This window comes from Salmo salar, chromosome 08 (assembly GCF_965601325.2).
Source record: "Salmo salar chromosome 08, fSalSal1, whole genome shotgun sequence".
NCBI classification, from domain to species: domain Eukaryota; kingdom Metazoa; phylum Chordata; class Actinopteri; order Salmoniformes; family Salmonidae; genus Salmo; species Salmo salar.
In genome coordinates this window covers 307,501-325,659 of record NC_138298.1, presented here as the reverse complement: position 1 = coordinate 325,659, position 18,159 = coordinate 307,501, and the positions used below count along the sequence as shown (strand labels likewise).

The window sequence follows — 18,159 nt, the reverse complement described above, 5'->3', positions numbered from 1 at the left end:
ATAAAACAGACATTTAGTCAATTCATCATTAAATGCTTAATACAAGGCAGTGTTGCTGATGAAATAGTGCAAGAGCATACCCTTGTGGACAAAATGCTTACAGCACTTGGTTTTCCCAGGCGGTCTCCCATCCAAGTACTAACCAGGCACGACCCTGCTTAGCTTCCGAGATCAGACGAGATCGGGCGTACCCAGGCTGGTATGGCCGTAAGCGAGAAACAATCTCTTGCTACAACATATATAGTCAAAATGAGTCTGATAAACAGACATTGCATTTTCACCAATTAGATAAGCAGCTTGAACTTTGTGTCACTGAAAAAGTAGAAGAAATTATAAACACTGTTCCCATCACTTTTTAGCACAGGTAGTTGGATAAAATACAAACTTTATTTCCTTCCATCATTTGAACAGGGAAAAGGAGCATAAAGCACACACAAGCTGCATTCAGCAACAATATTCTTGTTTGTCTTATAAATACAAGGCAGATGCTAATTGAAAACACAAGGAAATTTGATCCTATTAAAAAGTCAGGACGGTGCATTTAGTCAATTCATCATTAAATGCTTACTACAAGGCAGTGTTGCTGATGAAATAGTGCAAGAGCACACCCTCGTGGACAAAATGCTTACAGCACCTGGTATTCCCAGGCGGTCTCCCATCCAAGTACTAACCAGGCCCGACCCTGCTTAGCTTCCGAGATCAGACGAGATCGGGCGTACCCAGGCTGGTATGGCCGTAAGCGAGAAACAATCTCTTGCTACAACATATATAGTCAAAATGAGTCTGATAAACAGACATTGCATTTTCACCAATTAGATAAGCAGCTTGAACTTTGTGTCACTGAAAAAGTAGAAGAAATTATAAACACTGTTCCCATCACTTTTTAGCACAGGTAGTTGGATAAAATACAAACTTTATTTCCTTCCATCATTTGAACAGGGCAAAGGAGCATAAAGCACACACAAGCTGCATTCAGCAACAATATTCTTGTTTGTCTTATAAATACAAGGCAGATGCTAATTGAAAACACAAGGAAATTTGATCCTATTAAAAAGTCAGGACGGTGCATTTAGTCAATTCATCATTAAATGCTTACTACAAGGCAGTGTTGCTGATGAAATAGTGCAAGAGCACACCCTCGTGGACAAAATGCTTACAGCACCTGGTATTCCCAGGCGGTCTCCCATCCAAGTACTAACCAGGCCCGACCCTGCTTAGCTTCCGAGATCAGACGAGATCGGGCGTACCCAGGCTGGTATGGCCGTAAGCGAGAAACAATCTCTTGCGACATCATATATAGTCAAAATGAGTCTGATAAACAGACATTGCATTTTCACCAATTAGATAAGCAGCTTGAACTTTGTGTCACTGAAAAAGTAGAAGAAATTATAAACACTGTTCCCATCACTTTTTAGCACAGGTAGTTGGATAAAATACAAACTTTATTTCCTTCCATCATTTGAACAGGGCAAAGGAGCATAAAGCACACACAAGCTGCATTCAGCAACAATATTCTTGTTTGTCTTATAAATACAAGGCAGATGCTAATTGAAAACACAAGGAAATTTGATCCTATTAAAAAGTCAGGACGGTGCATTTAGTCAATTCATCATTAAATGCTTACTACAAGGCAGTGTTGCTGATGAAATAGTGCAAGAGCACACCCTCGTGGACAAAATGCTTACAGCACCTGGTATTCCCAGGCGGTCTCCCATCCAGGTACTAACCAGGCCCGACCCTGCTTAGCTTCCGAGATCAGATGAGATCGGGCGTACCCAGGCTGGTATGGCCGTAAGCGAGAAACAATCTCTTGCTACAACGTATATAGTCAAAGTGAGTCTGATAAAACAGACATTTAGTCAATTCATCATTAAATGCTTAATACAAGGCAGTGTTGCTGATGAAATAGTGCAAGAGCATACCCTCGTGGACAAAATGCTTACAGCACTTGGTTTTCCCAGGCGGTCTCCCATCCAAGTACTAACCAGGCACGACCCTGCTTAGCTTCCGAGATCAGACGAGATCGGGCGTACCCAGGCTGGTATGGCCGTAAGCGAGAAACAATCTCTTGCTACAACATATATAGTCAAAATGAGTCTGATAAACAGACATTGCATTTTCACCAATTAGATAAGCAGCTTGAACTTTGTGTCACTGAAAAAGTAGAAGAAATTATAAACACTGTTCCCATCACTTTTTAGCACAGGTAGTTGGATAAAATACAAACTTTATTTCCTTCCATCATTTGAACAGGGAAAAGGAGCATAAAGCACACACAAGCTGCATTCAGCAACAATATTCTTGTTTGTCTTATAAATACAAGGCAGATGCTAATTGAAAACACAAGGAAATTTGATCCTATTAAAAAGTCAGGACGGTGCATTTAGTCAATTCATCATTAAATGCTTACTACAAGGCAGTGTTGCTGATGAAATAGTGCAAGAGCACACCCTCGTGGACAAAATGCTTACAGCACCTGGTATTCCCAGGCGGTCTCCCATCCAAGTACTAACCAGGCCCGACCCTGCTTAGCTTCCGAGATCAGACGAGATCGGGCGTACCCAGGCTGGTATGGCCGTAAGCGAGAAACAATCTCTTGCTACAACATATATAGTCAAAATGAGTCTGATAAACAGACATTGCATTTTCACCAATTAGATAAGCAGCTTGAACTTTGTGTCACTGAAAAAGTAGAAGAAATTATAAACACTGTTCCCATCACTTTTTAGCACAGGTAGTTGGATAAAATACAAACTTTATTTCCTTCCATCATTTGAACAGGGCAAAGGAGCATAAAGCACACACAAGCTGCATTCAGCAACAATATTCTTGTTTGTCTTATAAATACAAGGCAGATGCTAATTGAAAACACAAGGAAATTTGATCCTATTAAAAAGTCAGGACGGTGCATTTAGTCAATTCATCATTAAATGCTTACTACAAGGCAGTGTTGCTGATGAAATAGTGCAAGAGCACACCCTCGTGGACAAAATGCTTACAGCACCTGGTATTCCCAGGCGGTCTCCCATCCAGGTACTAACCAGGCCCGACCCTGCTTAGCTTCCGAGATCAGACGAGATCGGGCGTACCCAGGCTGGTATGGCCGTAAGCGAGAAACAATCTCTTGCTACAACATATATAGTCAAAGTGAGTCTGATAAAACAGACATTTAGTCAATTCATCATTAAATGCTTAATACAAGGCAGTGTTGCTGATGAAATAGTGCAAGAGCATACCCTTGTGGACAAAATGCTTACAGCACTTGGTTTTCCCAGGCGGTCTCCCATCCAAGTACTAACCAGGCACGACCCTGCTTAGCTTCCGAGATCAGACGAGATCGGGCGTACCCAGGCTGGTATGGCCGTAAGCGAGAAACAATCTCTTGCTACAACATATATAGTCAAAATGAGTCTGATAAACAGACATTGCATTTTCACCAATTAGATAAGCAGCTTGAACTTTGTGTCACTGAAAAAGTAGAAGAAATTATAAACACTGTTCCCATCACTTTTTAGCACAGGTAGTTGGATAAAATACAAACTTTATTTCCTTCCATCATTTGAACAGGGAAAAGGAGCATAAAGCACACACAAGCTGCATTCAGCAACAATATTCTTGTTTGTCTTATAAATACAAGGCAGATGCTAATTGAAAACACAAGGAAATTTGATCCTATTAAAAAGTCAGGACGGTGCATTTAGTCAATTCATCATTAAATGCTTACTACAAGGCAGTGTTGCTGATGAAATAGTGCAAGAGCACACCCTCGTGGACAAAATGCTTACAGCACCTGGTATTCCCAGGCGGTCTCCCATCCAAGTACTAACCAGGCCCGACCCTGCTTAGCTTCCGAGATCAGACGAGATCGGGCGTACCCAGGCTGGTATGGCCGTAAGCGAGAAACAATCTCTTGCTACATCATATATAGTCAAAATGAGTCTGATAAACAGACATTGCATTTTCACCAATTAGATAAGCAGCTTGAACTTTGTGTCACTGAAAAAGTAGAAGAAATTATAAACACTGTTCCCATCACTTTTTAGCACAGGTAGTTGGATAAAATACAAACTTTATTTCCTTCCATCATTTGAACAGGGCAAAGGAGCATAAAGCACACACAAGCTGCATTCAGCAACAATATTCTTGTTTGTCTTATAAATACAAGGCAGATGCTAATTGAAAACACAAGGAAATTTGATCCTATTAAAAAGTCAGGACGGTGCATTTAGTCAATTCATCATTAAATGCTTACTACAAGGCAGTGTTGCTGATGAAATAGTGCAAGAGCACACCCTCGTGGACAAAATGCTTACAGCACCTGGTATTCCCAGGCGGTCTCCCATCCAGGTACTAACCAGGCCCGACCCTGCTTAGCTTCCGAGATCAGACGAGATCGGGCGTACCCAGGCTGGTATGGCCGTAAGCGAGAAACAATCTCTTGCTACAACGTATATAGTCAAAGTGAGTCTGATAAAACAGACATTTAGTCAATTCATCATTAAATGCTTAATACAAGGCAGTGTTGCTGATGAAATAGTGCAAGAGCATACCCTCGTGGACAAAATGCTTACAGCACTTGGTTTTCCCAGGCGGTCTCCCATCCAAGTACTAACCAGGCACGACCCTGCTTAGCTTCCGAGATCAGACGAGATCGGGCGTACCCAGGCTGGTATGGCCGTAAGCGAGAAACAATCTCTTGCTACAACATATATAGTCAAAATGAGTCTGATAAACAGACATTGCATTTTCACCAATTAGATAAGCAGCTTGAACTTTGTGTCACTGAAAAAGTAGAAGAAATTATAAACACTGTTCCCATCACTTTTTAGCACAGGTAGTTGGATAAAATACAAACTTTATTTCCTTCCATCATTTGAACAGGGAAAAGGAGCATAAAGCACACACAAGCTGCATTCAGCAACAATATTCTTGTTTGTCTTATAAATACAAGGCAGATGCTAATTGAAAACACAAGGAAATTTGATCCTATTAAAAAGTCAGGACGGTGCATTTAGTCAATTCATCATTAAATGCTTACTACAAGGCAGTGTTGCTGATGAAATAGTGCAAGAGCACACCCTCGTGGACAAAATGCTTACAGCACCTGGTATTCCCAGGCGGTCTCCCATCCAAGTACTAACCAGGCCCGACCCTGCTTAGCTTCCGAGATCAGACGAGATCGGGCGTACCCAGGCTGGTATGGCCGTAAGCGAGAAACAATCTCTTGCTACAACATATATAGTCAAAATGAGTCTGATAAACAGACATTGCATTTTCACCAATTAGATAAGCAGCTTGAACTTTGTGTCACTGAAAAAGTAGAAGAAATTATAAACACTGTTCCCATCACTTTTTAGCACAGGTAGTTGGATAAAATACAAACTTTATTTCCTTCCATCATTTGAACAGGGCAAAGGAGCATAAAGCACACACAAGCTGCATTCAGCAACAATATTCTTGTTTGTCTTATAAATACAAGGCAGATGCTAATTGAAAACACAAGGAAATTTGATCCTATTAAAAAGTCAGGACGGTGCATTTAGTCAATTCATCATTAAATGCTTACTACAAGGCAGTGTTGCTGATGAAATAGTGCAAGAGCACACCCTCGTGGACAAAATTCTTACAGCACCTGGTATTCCCAGGCGGTCTCCCATCCAGGTACTAACCAGGCCCGACCCTGCTTAGCTTCCGAGATCAGACGAGATCGGGCGTACCCAGGCTGGTATGGCCGTAAGCGAGAAACAATCTCTTGCTACAACATATATAGTCAAAGTGAGTCTGATAAAACAGACATTTAGTCAATTCATCATTAAATGCTTAATACAAGGCAGTGTTGCTGATGAAATAGTGCAAGAGCATACCCTCGTGGACAAAATGCTTACAGCACTTGGTTTTCCCAGGCGGTCTCCCATCCAAGTACTAACCAGGCACGACCCTGCTTAGCTTCCGAGATCAGACGAGATCGGGCGTACCCAGGCTGGTATGGCCGTAAGCGAGAAACAATCTCTTGCTACAACATATATAGTCAAAATGAGTCTGATAAACAGACATTGCATTTTCACCAATTAGATAAGCAGCTTGAACTTTGTGTCACTGAAAAAGTAGAAGAAATTATAAACACTGTTCCCATCACTTTTTAGCACAGGTAGTTGGATAAAATACAAACTTTATTTCCTTCCATCATTTGAACAGGGCAAAGGAGCATAAAGCACACACAAGCTGCATTCAGCAACAATATTCTTGTTTGTCTTATAAATACAAGGCAGATGCTAATTGAAAACACAAGGAAATTTGATCCTATTAAAAAGTCAGGACGGTGCATTTAGTCAATTCATCATTAAATGCTTACTACAAGGCAGTGTTGCTGATGAAATAGTGCAAGAGCACACCCTCGTGGACAAAATGCTTACAGCACCTGGTATTCCCAGGCGGTCTCCCATTCAGGTACTAACCAGGCCCCACCCTGCTTAGCTTCCGAGATCAGACGAGATCGGGCGTACCCAGGCTGGTATGGCCGTAAGCGAGAAACAATCTCTTGCTACATCATATATAGTCAAAATGAGTCTGATAAACAGACATTGCATTTTCACCAATTAGATAAGCAGCTTGAACTTTGTGTCACTGAAAAAGTAGAAGAAATTATAAACACTGTTCCCATCACTTTTTAGCACAGGTAGTTGGATAAAATACAAACTTTATTTCCTTCCATCATTTGAACAGGGCAAAGGAGCATAAAGCACACACAAGCTGCATTCAGCAACAATATTCTTGTTTGTCTTATAAATACAAGGCAGATGCTAATTGAAAACACAAGGAAATTTGATCCTATTAAAAAGTCAGGACGGTGCATTTAGTCAATTCATCATTAAATGCTTACTACAAGGCAGTGTTGCTGATGAAATAGTGCAAGAGCACACCCTCGTGGACAAAATGCTTACAGCACCTGGTATTCCCAGGCGGTCTCCCATCCAGGTACTAACCAGGCCCGACCCTGCTTAGCTTCCGAGATCGGGCGTACCCAGGCTGGTATGGCCGTAAGCGAGAAACAATCTCTTCCTACAACATATATAGTCAAAGTGAGTCTGATAAAACAGACATTTAGTCAATTCATCATTAAATGCTTAATACAAGGCAGTGTTGCTGATGAAATAGTGCAAGAGCACACCCTCGTGGACAAAATGCTTATAGCACCTGGTATTCCCAGGCGGTCTCCCATCCAGGTACTAACCAGGCCCGACCCTGCTTAGCTTCCGAGATCAGACGAGATCGGGCGTACCCAGGCTGGTATGGCCGTAAGCGAGAAACAATCTCTTGCTACAACATATATAGTCAAAGTGAGTCTGATAAAACAGACATTTAGTCAATTCATCATTAAATGCTTAATACAAGGCAGTGTTGCTGATGAAATAGTGCAAGAGCATACCCTCGTGGACAAAATGCTTACAGCACTTGGTTTTCCCAGGCGGTCTCCCATACAAGTACTAACCAGGCACGACCCTGCTTAGCTTCCGAGATCAGACGAGATCGGGCGTACCCAGGCTGGTATGGCCGTAAGCGAGAAACAATCTCTTGCTACATCATATATAGTCAAAATGAGTCTGATAAACAGACATTGCATTTTCACCAATTAGATAAGCAGCTTGAACTTTGTGTCACTGAAAAAGTAGAAGAAATTATAAACACTGTTCCCATCACTTTTTAGCACAGGTAGTTGGATAAAATACAAACTTTATTTCCTTTCATCATTTGAACAGGGCAAAGGAGCATAAAGCACACACAAGCTGCATTCAGCAACAATATTCTTGTTTGTCTTATAAATAGAAGGCAGATGCTAATTGAAAACACAAGGAAATTTGATCCTATTAAAAAGGCAGGAAGCTGCATTTAGTCAATTCATCATTAAATGCTTACTACAAGGCAGTGTTGCTGATGAAATAGTGCAAGAGCACACCCTCGTGGACAAAATGCTTACAGCACCTGGTATTCCCAGGCGGTCTCCCATCCAAGTACTAACCAGGCCCGACCCTGCTTAGCTTCCGAGATCAGACGAGATCGGGCGTACCCAGGCTGGTATGGCCGTAAGCGAGAAACAATCTCTTGCTACATCATATATAGTCAAAATGAGTCTGATAAACAGACATTGCATTTTCACCAATTAGATAAGCAGCTTGAACTTTGTGTCACTGAAAAAGTAGAAGAAATTATAAACACTGTTCCCATCACTTTTTAGCACAGGTAGTTGGATAAAATACAAACTTTATTTCCTTTCATCATTTGAACAGGGCAAAGGAGCATAAAGCACACACAAGCTGCATTCAGCAACAATATTCTTGTTTGTCTTATAAATAGAAGGCAGATGCTAATTGAAAACACAAGGAAATTTGATCCTATTAAAAAGGCAGGAAGCTGCATTTAGTCAATTCATCATTAAATGCTTACTACAAGGCAGTGTTGCTGATGAAATAGTGCAAGAGCACACCCTCGTGGACAAAATGCATACAGCACCTGGTATTCCCAGGCGGTCTCCCATCCAAGTACTAACCAGGCCCGACCCTGCTTAGCTTCCGAGATCAGACGAGATCGGGCGTACCCAGGCTGGTATGGCCGTAAGCGAGAAACAATCTCTTGCTACATCATATATAGTCAAAATGAGTCTGATAAACAGACATTGCATTTTCACCAATTAGATAAGCAGCTTGAACTTTGTGTCACTGAAAAAGTAGAAGAAATTATAAACACTGTTCCCATCACTTTTTAGCACAGGTAGTTGGATAAAATACAAACTTTATTTCCTTTCATCATTTGAACAGGGCAAAGGAGCATAAAGCACACACAAGCTGCATTCAGCAACAATATTCTTGTTTGTCTTATAAATACAAGGCAGATGCTAATTGAAAACACAAGGAAATTTGATCCTATTAAAAAGTCAGGACGCTGCATTTAGTCAATTCATCATTAAATGCTTACTACAAGGCAGTGTTGCTGATGAAATAGTGCAAGAGCACACCCTCGTGGACAAAATGCTTATAGCACCTGGTATTCCCAGGCGGTCTCCCATCCAGGTACTAACCAGGCCCGACCCTGCTTAGCTTCCGAGATCAGACGAGATCGGGCGTACCCAGGCTGGTATGGCCGTAAGCGAGAAACAATCTCTTGCTACAACATATATAGTCAAAGTGAGTCTGATAAAACAGACATTTAGTCAATTCATCATTAAATGCTTAATACAAGGCAGTGTTGCTGATGAAATAGTGCAAGAGCATACCCTCGTGGACAAAATGCTTACAGCACTTGGTTTTCCCAGGCGGTCTCCCATCCAAGTACTAACCAGGCACGACCCTGCTTAGCTTCCGAGATCAGACGAGATCGGGCGTACCCAGGCTGGTATGGCCGTAAGCGAGAAACAATCTCTTGCTACAACATATATAGTCAAAATGAGTCTGATAAACAGACATTGCATTTTCACCAATTAGATAAGCAGCTTGAACTTTGTGTCACTGAAAAAGTAGAAGAAATTATAAACACTGTTCCCATCACTTTTTAGCACAGGTAGTTGGATAAAATACAAACTTTATTTCCTTCCATCATTTGAACAGGGCAAAGGAGCATAAAGCACACACAAGCTGCATTCAGCAACAATATTCTTGTTTGTCTTATAAATACAAGGCAGATGCTAATTGAAAACACAAGGATCCTATTCCTATTAAAAAGTCAGGACGCTGCATTTAGTCAATTCATCATTAAATGCTTACTACAAGGCAGTGTTGCTGATGAAATAGTGCAAGAGCACACCCTCGTGGACAAAATGCTTATAGCACCTGGTATTCCCAGGCGGTCTCCCATCCAGGTACTAACCAGGCCCGACCCTGCTTAGCTTCTGAGATCAGACGAGATCGGGCGTACCCAGGCTGGTATGGCCGTAAGCGAGAAACAATCTCTTGCTACAACATATATAGTCAAAGTGAGTCTGATAAAACAGACATTTAGTCAATTCATCATTAAATGCTTAATACAAGGCAGTGTTGCTGATGAAATAGTGCAAGAGCATACACTCGTGGACAAAATGCTTACAGCACTTGGTTTTCCCAGGCTGTCTCCCATCCAAGTACTAACCAGGCACGACCCTGCTTAGCTTCCGAGATCAGACGAGATCGGGCGTACCCAGGCTGGTATGGCCGTAAGCGAGAAACAATCTCTTGCTACAACATATATAGTCAAAATGAGTCTGATAAACAGACATTGCATTTTCACCAATTAGATAAGCAGCTTGAACTTTGTGTCACTGAAAAAGTAGAAGAAATTATAAACACTGTTCCCATCACTTTTTAGCACAGGTAGTTGGATAAAATACAAACTTTATTCCCTTCCATCATTTGAACAGGGCAAAGGAGCATAAAGCACACACAAGCTGCATTCAGCAACAATATTCTTGTTTGTCTTATAAATACAAGGCAGATGCTAATTGAAAACACAAGGAAATTTGATCCTATTAAAAAGGCAGGAAGCTGCATTTAGTCAATTCATCATTAAATGCTTACTACAAGGCAGTGTTGCTGATGAAATAGTGCAAGAGCACACCCTCGTGGACAAAATGATTACAGCACTTGGTATTCCCAGGTGGTCTCCCATCCAAGTACTAACCAGGCCCGACCTTGCTTAGCTTCCGAGATCAGACGAGATCGGGCGTACCCAGGCTGGTATGGCCGTAAGCGAGAAACAATCTCTTGCTACAACATATATAGTCAAAATGAGTCTGATAAACAGACATTGCATTTTCACCAATTAGATAAGCAGCTTGAACTTTGTGTCACTGAAAAAGTAGAAGAAATTATAAACACTGTTCCCATCACTTTTTAGCACAGGTAGTTGGATAAAATACAAACTTTATTTCCTTTCATCATTTGAACAGGGCAAAGGAGCATAAAGCACACACAAGCTGCATTCAGCAACAATATTCTTGTTTGTCTTATAAATACAAGGCAGATGCTAATTGAAAACACAAGGAAATTTGATCCTATTAAAAAGGCAGGAAGCTGCATTTAGTCAATTCATCATTAAATGCTTACTACAAGGCAGTGTTGCTGATGAAATAGTGCAAGAGCACACCCTCGTGGACAAAATGATTACAGCACTTGGTATTCCCAGGTGGTCTCCCATCCAAGTACTAACCAGGCCCGACCTTGCTTAGCTTCCGAGATCAGACGAGATCGGGCGTACCTTTTTTTTTTATCTTTTATTATGAAAAAACACATAATATTTACAATATTCAAACAATAATAATAAAAAGGATGAACAATTCATCCTTTTACAAAATCAAAAAAGAAAAGAAAATAAAACCAATTAAAAAACACAATCATCCACTAAAACCAATTAATAATTAAAAGCAAGTTTTCCATTTTGATCAATTTCGATAAAAGTGCTCCCCCACACAAACAGTTTTTCAAAATTACATCCTCCATATTTATATATTAGTTCAATATCTTTCTCTAAAATACTTTTAAATAAAACCTCCACACTCACAATTTTCCCTTCATAATGTCCTAAATTCCTTCTTTGTCTTACAGCGTATCTAGCATGGCTAAGAACAAAATTCATCAAATTAATATTAAAAACTTTGCTTTTCCCATTTATACCAAATAGAAACAACCTCCTCCACTCAATCCCATTTACAATATCTTCTCCCCAATGTTGTTCTAAAAGCCCCTTTATAAACTCATGAAACCCTTGTAATCTACTACATTCAATAAAAAAGTGCATAAAATTTTCCACCTCCGTACCACAAATATCACATTCTCTTTTAATGTCTCTATTTATTTGATGTAAAACCACGTTCGTAAAAAACCTATTATGTTTCAATTTAAAATCATTATCTTCACATTCTATAGAATTATATTTGACATTGACATTCTTCCATATTGATTTTACATCTATATTTACAAATACCCTAGACCACACTTTTTCTGAAGCAGGAGCTTTTATCTCTCTTAAAATACATTTTTCATAAATCTTTTTAACTTTCAAACCTGATAAAACATGTTTCTCCCCATTACTTTCATAATATAAAACCGGTAAACCCTTAGCTCTCTCAACCACCTCTGTATTTATTAAAAGCACCCATTCTTCAGGAATACACCCTAAAATTCTCTTATACATATTTTCTATTGTAGTTTTACTTATTTCATCTTCTACTTCACAAACATTATCATAGATCGCTTGTACAGTAAGAAACCCTGGAATGACCTCGTATAAAATATCCCCAATCTGTCTCATCCCAGCCCTCATAAAATATTTACAAAACAACATCTTATTATTATATTGTATCTTGGGATTTAAGAAAATTGGCTGATTTAAAATATTGTCTAAAATGGTACACTCATAATAAATATTTGGTAAAAACTCCCCCCAAGCTTCAAACACTTCTCTATAAAACAATGGTATATTACTTAACATTTCTTTTTTCATGCACATCAATAAACCATTGTCCCCCATCCTCCCAACCTCCTGCAAATACTCCTTAAAAAATCTTTTCCATCCATAATCTAGTTCACCATATAAATATTTCCGTACCATTTTAACTCTAATTGCTTTTTTCCTTACATTTAAATCCACCAACTTCAAACCCCCCTCCTCATATCCTGCAATCAATGTTTTAAAAGAAATTTTCGCTCCTTTCCCATCCCATAAAAAATCAACTAAAATCGTATTCATTTCAGATAAAACCCATTCTGGTACATCTAAAACGTTCATGACATGAATAAAAATTGACATCAGCAAGGAATTTACAACAATTACTTTCCCTTTTAATTTCAAAGCCCTCCCCCTCCACATATTTACTACCTTCCTAACTTTATTTATAACCCCACTCCATGTCAGATCCCTAGCTTCTTGTTCCTTCACCCCTAAAAACACACCTAACACCTTAAAATAATCATTTACCACCTTAAAAGGAAAAGTCCCCTCATTATTCTTCCCAACATACATTATTACTGACTTTTCCATATTCACTTTAGCTCCTGAGGCTTTCTCATATACTTTAAAACACTCCATCACCCTTTTAACACTTCCCTCATCTCTGACTGTAATTGTGGTATCGTCTGCATATTGATGAATTAAACTAAAACCTCCTTGCGGAGTCTCTACACAATTTATAAAATGATCTTTTTTAAGGTATGCCGCTAAGGGTTCTACCGATAAAACAAACAATAAAGCTGATAAAGGGCACCCCTGTCTCACTGACCTCTCAAGAATAAAATAATCTGTTAAAACCCCATTACATTTAACCCTACTTTTAGCCTTTCTATATAATAATTTTATCCATCTTATTATACCATTTCCAAACCCATACTTTTCCAGTACCCTAAACATAAAATCATGTTCCACCCTGTCAAAAGCTTTATTAAAATCTATACTTAAAACAATCCCCCCCATCTTGTCACTATTCATTTTATTTATCACATCTCTAAGTGTAGTTATGGTATCTGCTATATCTCTTCCAGGCACACTATAATTTTGTGTAGGTGCTATAATATCATTTAAAACCATCTTCATCCTATTTGCCAGTATCTTAGCTAAAATCTTATAATCTGAGTTTAATAAACTAATTGGCCTATAATTTTCTAGTTTCAGTTTGCTCCCCTTATTTTTATATAAAATCGATATCAGCCCTGTCACCATGGAATCTGAAACAGTATCATTGTCTTCCATATATTGATATACTTCTAATAAAATAGGTGCTAAAATACTTTCATACATTTTATAAAACTCTGCAATTAGTCCATCTACTCCAGGACTTTTATTTATTTGTAAACCCTTAATTGCATCTTTCACTTCATCCATTGTTATCTTCCTATCACACATTTGCTTATCTTCAACACCAATTTGCACATCCACACTACTTAAAATCTCTTTTACACACCCCTCATCCACCTCCCCTTTCTTAAATAAATCCTTATAAAAATTCTGTACAGTTTCTAATATTTCAACATAATCATTTACCACTTCACCCTTTACATTTTCAATCTCACTAATATATGATTTCGTCTGTTTAGTTTTTTCTAAACCAAGAAAAAACGAGGTACATTTCTCCCCTTCTAAAACATATTTTGCCCTACTTCTAATAATTGCACCCTTACACTTATCTATTTCACATTTGCTCAATTTTGTTTTTAAATCTAAAAACCTTTCAATAGTATAATCAGGATCACTATCACATTTCTTCATTTCTTCATTCAATTTTGTTCTTAAATAATTTTCTGCTCTTATCATCCTACTCCTCTTCTTCCTTGCATATCTCATACTAAAAACTTTTATTTTTTCCTTAACATTTTCCCACCACTTGCACTTATCATTCCCTTTTTGCTTATCCTCCATTTCATCTTCTATCAAAGATTTAAGTTGTTTCCCGTATTCCTCATCACCTAGATACCCTGCATTCATACACCATATTCCCCCCCCTTTCCTTTCCTTATCTAACCCCACCGAAAATGTTAACCCAGCATGATCACTAAAAGTTGTAAAAATATATTTAATATCCTTCATAAAATTCCTTAACCCTTCATTTACTAAAACCAAATCTATCCGTGTCTGTTTCAATTCCCCTAAAACCACCTGCCTTCTAGAAAATTCTCTCTTATTCGGATTCTCCTCCCTCCATATATCAATTAAATTGTTTTCAACCATCATTTTCCTTAAAACCCCCCTAGATACATCACTTCTAAAAATAGCTCCCCTTGTCATATCTAGTCTATCCATTTTTACATTAAAATCCCCAACTAAAATACAGTTTCCCTTGCACCATTTCGCTAATTCTAAAAATAAATTCCTTCTCTCTGTTTCATTATTCGGCGCATAAATATTTATAATCCTAAAAACCCTACTCATATATTCAAAATCTAAAATTAAAATCCTCCCATTATTATCATTATATATCTTCTTCACATTTTCTACTACATCCTTCCTTATTAAAATTGCAACCCCACATGAATTCCCCCTACCATTGTTTACATAAATAAAATCCCTCCATATTTTCTGAATTTCTAAAACACACATATTATCCCAGTGCGTCTCTTGAATACATAAAATATCAGAATTCTTTATGTGTACTATTCTATTAAATTTTCCTATTGTTCTCAACCCATTCGCATTTATCGACATTATTGTTACCATACTAATAAATAATAAAATTATAAAATATAATTTCATTATCCTCTACCTTTTATCCAGTTTCTTTCCTCTTCCACCCTTTCTCTCCCCCCCCTCCGCTGCTTTCCTCTTCCTGTATCCTCCTCTCATTCTTTCAAACTTTTCCCCATCATCCGAGTCCGATATCTCCTCCAAGTCCATTTCATCCAGCCAACTTTTCTTCTTTACACCCTCGTCCGTTGTGCTCCCCGTGTTCATCGCCGATTCTGGAATGTTCGTTGTGCTCCCCGTGTTCTCCGCCGTTTCTGGAATGTTCATCTCCGTCTCATGTGTAGTCGTCGTTGTGCTCCCCGTGTTCATCGCCGTTTCTGGAATGTTCGTTGTGTTCCCCGTGTTCATACCCGTCTCCGTTATTGTCAATAAACTTAACCTCTTGGGGCTAGGTGGGACGCTAGCGTGCCACCTGTGGTGCACTCCATCAACAGCAGGTGCATTTCAAGAGCGGCAAATTTGAATCCAAATAAATGTCAAAATTCAAATTTTTCAAAAATACAACTATGTTACACCATTTGAAAGATAAACATCTCCTTAATCTAACCACGTTTTACGATTTCAAAAAGGTTTTACGGCGAAAGCATAAATTTAGAGTATGTTAGGACAGTACATTTACAAGAGTTGTGTGTAATGTTTTGTCAAGTCAAAGACAGGGTCACCAAAACCATAAAACCAGCTAAAATGATACACTAACCTTTTACAATCTCCATCAGATGACACTCCTAGGACATTATGTTAGACAATGCATGCATTTTTAGTTCTATCAAGTTCATATTTATATACAAAAACAGCGTTTTACTATGGCATTGATGTTGAGGAAATCGTTTCCCTCCAATAACCGGCAGTCAAGTCAGCGTCACAAATTAAATAATTAAAATTAGAAAACATTGGTAAAATATTATATTGTCATTTAAAGAATTATAGATTTACATCTTTTGAACGCAATCAACTTGCCAGATTTAAAAATAACCTTACTGGGAAATCACACTTTGCAATAATCTGAGCACTGTGCCCAGAAAAATACGCGTTGCGATACAGACTAGACGTCATGTTGGGGAGATCTAAAATCGAAAATACTATGTAAATAATCCATTACCTTTGATTCTCTTCATCAGATGTCACTTCCAGGTATCACAGGTCCATAACGAATGTAGTTTTGTTCAAAAAAGCTCATCATTTATGTCCAAAAATCTCCGTCTCGTTAGCACATGATGTAAGCCAGCCGGACTTCTCGTCATGAACGAGGGGAAAAAATATATTTCCGTTCGTTCAAACATGTCAAACGTTGTATAGCATAAATCATTAGGGCCTTTTTTAACCAGAACATGAATAATATTCAAGGTGGACGAATGCATAGCCTTTTATAACGTATTGGAACGAGGGTACCCAACATGAAGTAGCGCGCCAGGTGTCTAATGGGACATCACCGTTCCATGGCTCTTGTTCGGTCAGATCTCCCTCCAGAAGACTCAAAACACTTTGTAAAGGCTGGTGACATCTAGTGGAAGCAATAGGAAGTGCCAAAATATTCCTAAACCCCTGTGTTTTTCAATGGGATAGGTTTAAAGTCAATACAACACATCAGGTATCCACTTCCTGTCAGAAAATGTCTCAGGGTTTTGCCTGCCAAATGAGTTCTGTTATACTCACAGACACCATTCAAACAGTTTTGGAAACTTTAGAGTGTTTTCTATCCATATATAATAAGTATATGCATATTCTAGTTACTGGGTAGGATTAGTAACCAGATTAAATCGGGTACATTTTTTTTATCCAGACGTGCAAATGCTGCCCCCTAGACCCAACAGGTTAAAACCCTCTCCATTTCTTCACCCCCCGAGGTACTTGTTTGTGCTGTGCTTTCCCCCAAAACCCGTGAGTCCCCCGTGCTTCCCCCCAGTCCACTTCCCCTCTCCTCCTGAAAACTCCATCTTCTTATTTCCGAATCCATACTGCTCCCAATTTCATTAATCTTCTGGTCTTCCTTCCTCTCCCTTCTTCCTTCCTCCGTCTCTCCACCTTCCACCACATCCTCTCCTCCATCTTCTTCTCCTTCTTGCGACGATACAACTGCTTCCTCGAATAGTACTTGACTCCCCTCTCCCGTCATAACTTCTCCACAGTTGCACTCCGCCAATCTCTTTCTGCATCTTCCACAAACATTCCTTTCCTTCTCTCCGACACACTCTCTCGCATAATGGCCTTGATTGCCGCACTTGAAACACTTGAATTCAGGGCAATCTTTAACTATGTGCCCAGGTTGTATGCACAATCGACAAACTCTGACCTGCTTGTCATGGATCACCCTGAAGTATTCAGCTCCCTCCAGCGTCTCAATTTTTGTGGAATATGGCAATGATGTGACTTTTTCCGTAAATTTAACTTTACAGAACCTTGTTCCGTCAACCACCTCCGTTCCAGGCCAAACTCTCCTCCTTATCTCCGATACGGCCGTTACTCCCCAGCTTCTCAACTTGTCCAGTATCACTTTATCTTCTATATATACCGGTAGATTCATAAAAGACACCACCAATTCATTAATATTCACATCTCTCGCCAGTATCTTGTTGTCCTTTATCCGTATACCGTCCATTAGCCGTTCTTTACCTTTTCCGTTTCTCATCGTAATTTCATATTTCTTATCTCCTTTCATTCGGCATCCCACCACCTCTCCACACGTCTCCTTAATTGCTCGTAGTAATTCCATCGTCGTCACCTTTTCTTCTCCCACCAACTCAATTGCCACCGTGTATTCTTTTCCATATTTCATTCCTCCTTTTTCGTTTTCCTTCCGTTGCGCATTTTCGTTGTCCTTGTCCGTTCCGTTTGTCGTTGCCATGTTGTCCGTCATTGTAAATCAAAAATGAGAGCGAAAAAACCTCCCCCAGGCAGCAAAACTGCAGGGGGGGAAAACTAAACAAAACTAAAAACTATCCAAATGAAAAAACAATAAATTATATT

The 18,159-nt window shown here is 39.2% G+C and overlaps 22 non-coding genes and 3 pseudogenes across 22 annotated transcripts; all 25 read right to left on the bottom strand.

Annotated features, from left to right (window-relative positions):
- Positions 1 to 94: 94 nt before the first annotated feature.
- LOC145852004 (5S ribosomal RNA) lies at positions 95 to 213 on the bottom strand. Its single transcript, XR_014373858.1, has one exon. It is a non-coding gene; the product is annotated as a 5S ribosomal RNA (ribosomal RNA).
- A 409-nt stretch (positions 214 to 622) lies between these two features.
- Positions 623 to 741, bottom strand: LOC145883786 (5S ribosomal RNA). Its single transcript, XR_014395362.1, has one exon. It is a non-coding gene; the product is annotated as a 5S ribosomal RNA (ribosomal RNA).
- Positions 742 to 1,150: 409 nt separating this feature from the next.
- On the bottom strand, positions 1,151 to 1,269 carry LOC145883775 (5S ribosomal RNA). The gene has a single exon (XR_014395351.1). It is a non-coding gene; the product is annotated as a 5S ribosomal RNA (ribosomal RNA).
- A 409-nt stretch (positions 1,270 to 1,678) lies between these two features.
- On the bottom strand, positions 1,679 to 1,797 carry LOC145882558 (5S ribosomal RNA). Its single transcript, XR_014394126.1, has one exon. It is a non-coding gene; the product is annotated as a 5S ribosomal RNA (ribosomal RNA).
- Positions 1,798 to 1,936: 139 nt separating this feature from the next.
- On the bottom strand, positions 1,937 to 2,055 carry LOC145852003 (5S ribosomal RNA). The gene has a single exon (XR_014373857.1). It is a non-coding gene; the product is annotated as a 5S ribosomal RNA (ribosomal RNA).
- Positions 2,056 to 2,464: 409 nt separating this feature from the next.
- On the bottom strand, positions 2,465 to 2,583 carry LOC145883764 (5S ribosomal RNA). The gene has a single exon (XR_014395340.1). It is a non-coding gene; the product is annotated as a 5S ribosomal RNA (ribosomal RNA).
- A 409-nt stretch (positions 2,584 to 2,992) lies between these two features.
- On the bottom strand, positions 2,993 to 3,111 carry LOC145881596 (5S ribosomal RNA). Its single transcript, XR_014393169.1, has one exon. It is a non-coding gene; the product is annotated as a 5S ribosomal RNA (ribosomal RNA).
- A 139-nt stretch (positions 3,112 to 3,250) lies between these two features.
- LOC145852002 (5S ribosomal RNA) lies at positions 3,251 to 3,369 on the bottom strand. The gene has a single exon (XR_014373856.1). It is a non-coding gene; the product is annotated as a 5S ribosomal RNA (ribosomal RNA).
- A 409-nt stretch (positions 3,370 to 3,778) lies between these two features.
- LOC145883753 (5S ribosomal RNA) lies at positions 3,779 to 3,897 on the bottom strand. Its single transcript, XR_014395329.1, has one exon. It is a non-coding gene; the product is annotated as a 5S ribosomal RNA (ribosomal RNA).
- Positions 3,898 to 4,306: 409 nt separating this feature from the next.
- Positions 4,307 to 4,425, bottom strand: LOC145881595 (5S ribosomal RNA). Its single transcript, XR_014393168.1, has one exon. It is a non-coding gene; the product is annotated as a 5S ribosomal RNA (ribosomal RNA).
- A 139-nt stretch (positions 4,426 to 4,564) lies between these two features.
- Positions 4,565 to 4,683, bottom strand: LOC145852001 (5S ribosomal RNA). Its single transcript, XR_014373855.1, has one exon. It is a non-coding gene; the product is annotated as a 5S ribosomal RNA (ribosomal RNA).
- A 409-nt stretch (positions 4,684 to 5,092) lies between these two features.
- LOC145883742 (5S ribosomal RNA) lies at positions 5,093 to 5,211 on the bottom strand. Its single transcript, XR_014395318.1, has one exon. It is a non-coding gene; the product is annotated as a 5S ribosomal RNA (ribosomal RNA).
- A 409-nt stretch (positions 5,212 to 5,620) lies between these two features.
- Positions 5,621 to 5,739, bottom strand: LOC145885152 (5S ribosomal RNA). Its single transcript, XR_014396732.1, has one exon. It is a non-coding gene; the product is annotated as a 5S ribosomal RNA (ribosomal RNA).
- A 139-nt stretch (positions 5,740 to 5,878) lies between these two features.
- Positions 5,879 to 5,997, bottom strand: LOC145852000 (5S ribosomal RNA). Its single transcript, XR_014373854.1, has one exon. It is a non-coding gene; the product is annotated as a 5S ribosomal RNA (ribosomal RNA).
- Positions 5,998 to 6,406: 409 nt separating this feature from the next.
- LOC145884376 (5S ribosomal RNA) lies at positions 6,407 to 6,525 on the bottom strand. The gene has a single exon (XR_014395954.1). It is a non-coding gene; the product is annotated as a 5S ribosomal RNA (ribosomal RNA).
- A 409-nt stretch (positions 6,526 to 6,934) lies between these two features.
- On the bottom strand, positions 6,935 to 7,043 carry LOC145853156 (uncharacterized; annotated as a pseudogene).
- A 139-nt stretch (positions 7,044 to 7,182) lies between these two features.
- Positions 7,183 to 7,301, bottom strand: LOC145885523 (5S ribosomal RNA). Its single transcript, XR_014397106.1, has one exon. It is a non-coding gene; the product is annotated as a 5S ribosomal RNA (ribosomal RNA).
- A 139-nt stretch (positions 7,302 to 7,440) lies between these two features.
- LOC145852838 (uncharacterized) lies at positions 7,441 to 7,559 on the bottom strand (annotated as a pseudogene).
- A 409-nt stretch (positions 7,560 to 7,968) lies between these two features.
- Positions 7,969 to 8,087, bottom strand: LOC145883731 (5S ribosomal RNA). The gene has a single exon (XR_014395307.1). It is a non-coding gene; the product is annotated as a 5S ribosomal RNA (ribosomal RNA).
- A 409-nt stretch (positions 8,088 to 8,496) lies between these two features.
- LOC145883913 (5S ribosomal RNA) lies at positions 8,497 to 8,615 on the bottom strand. Its single transcript, XR_014395489.1, has one exon. It is a non-coding gene; the product is annotated as a 5S ribosomal RNA (ribosomal RNA).
- Positions 8,616 to 9,024: 409 nt separating this feature from the next.
- Positions 9,025 to 9,143, bottom strand: LOC145885521 (5S ribosomal RNA). Its single transcript, XR_014397104.1, has one exon. It is a non-coding gene; the product is annotated as a 5S ribosomal RNA (ribosomal RNA).
- Positions 9,144 to 9,282: 139 nt separating this feature from the next.
- On the bottom strand, positions 9,283 to 9,401 carry LOC145851998 (5S ribosomal RNA). Its single transcript, XR_014373852.1, has one exon. It is a non-coding gene; the product is annotated as a 5S ribosomal RNA (ribosomal RNA).
- Positions 9,402 to 9,809: 408 nt separating this feature from the next.
- On the bottom strand, positions 9,810 to 9,928 carry LOC145851387 (5S ribosomal RNA). The gene has a single exon (XR_014373238.1). It is a non-coding gene; the product is annotated as a 5S ribosomal RNA (ribosomal RNA).
- A 139-nt stretch (positions 9,929 to 10,067) lies between these two features.
- On the bottom strand, positions 10,068 to 10,186 carry LOC145853181 (uncharacterized; annotated as a pseudogene).
- Positions 10,187 to 10,595: 409 nt separating this feature from the next.
- Positions 10,596 to 10,714, bottom strand: LOC123734762 (5S ribosomal RNA). Its single transcript, XR_006764947.2, has one exon. It is a non-coding gene; the product is annotated as a 5S ribosomal RNA (ribosomal RNA).
- Between the last annotated feature and the right edge of the window lie 7,445 nt (positions 10,715 to 18,159).